The sequence below is a fragment of the Austrofundulus limnaeus genome, unplaced genomic scaffold (genome assembly GCF_001266775.1).
Source record: "Austrofundulus limnaeus strain Quisiro unplaced genomic scaffold, Austrofundulus_limnaeus-1.0 Scaffold1237, whole genome shotgun sequence".
NCBI classification, from domain to species: domain Eukaryota; kingdom Metazoa; phylum Chordata; class Actinopteri; order Cyprinodontiformes; family Rivulidae; genus Austrofundulus; species Austrofundulus limnaeus.
In genome coordinates, this window is record NW_013953639.1 from 53673 (window position 1) to 54092 (window position 420).

A 420-nucleotide genomic window follows, 5' to 3' on the forward strand; every position below is an offset into this window, starting at 1 on the left:
CATGAAATTTTCACCAGATGTCGGTAACAACCCAAGTGATCCATACATACAAAGAAATCAAACCATAAATGTCCAGAAATTAAGTTATTTGTAATCATGTGGAATGGCACAGGGAAAAAGTATTAAACAGCTAATCTGAATGGGACTAATACCAAAGTAGATTAGCTGTCCTCTTAAAGTTACTATAATTCCCAAATTGTCATAACGGCTTTTCCAAATGCTATTTTTTAAACTTTTAAAATACTTTACTGTTCATTTAAGCATAAAGTAGCTGATGAAAGTATAAATGTGAACATCTTATTGTTTATGCTTCTTTTCTCATAACTCTGACCATGTGACATGACTAAATTAATGACAGTAATCAAATAGCATTTCAAACATACCAACTTAAACAGATTGCATTTCAAAGGAAAGCTCTCC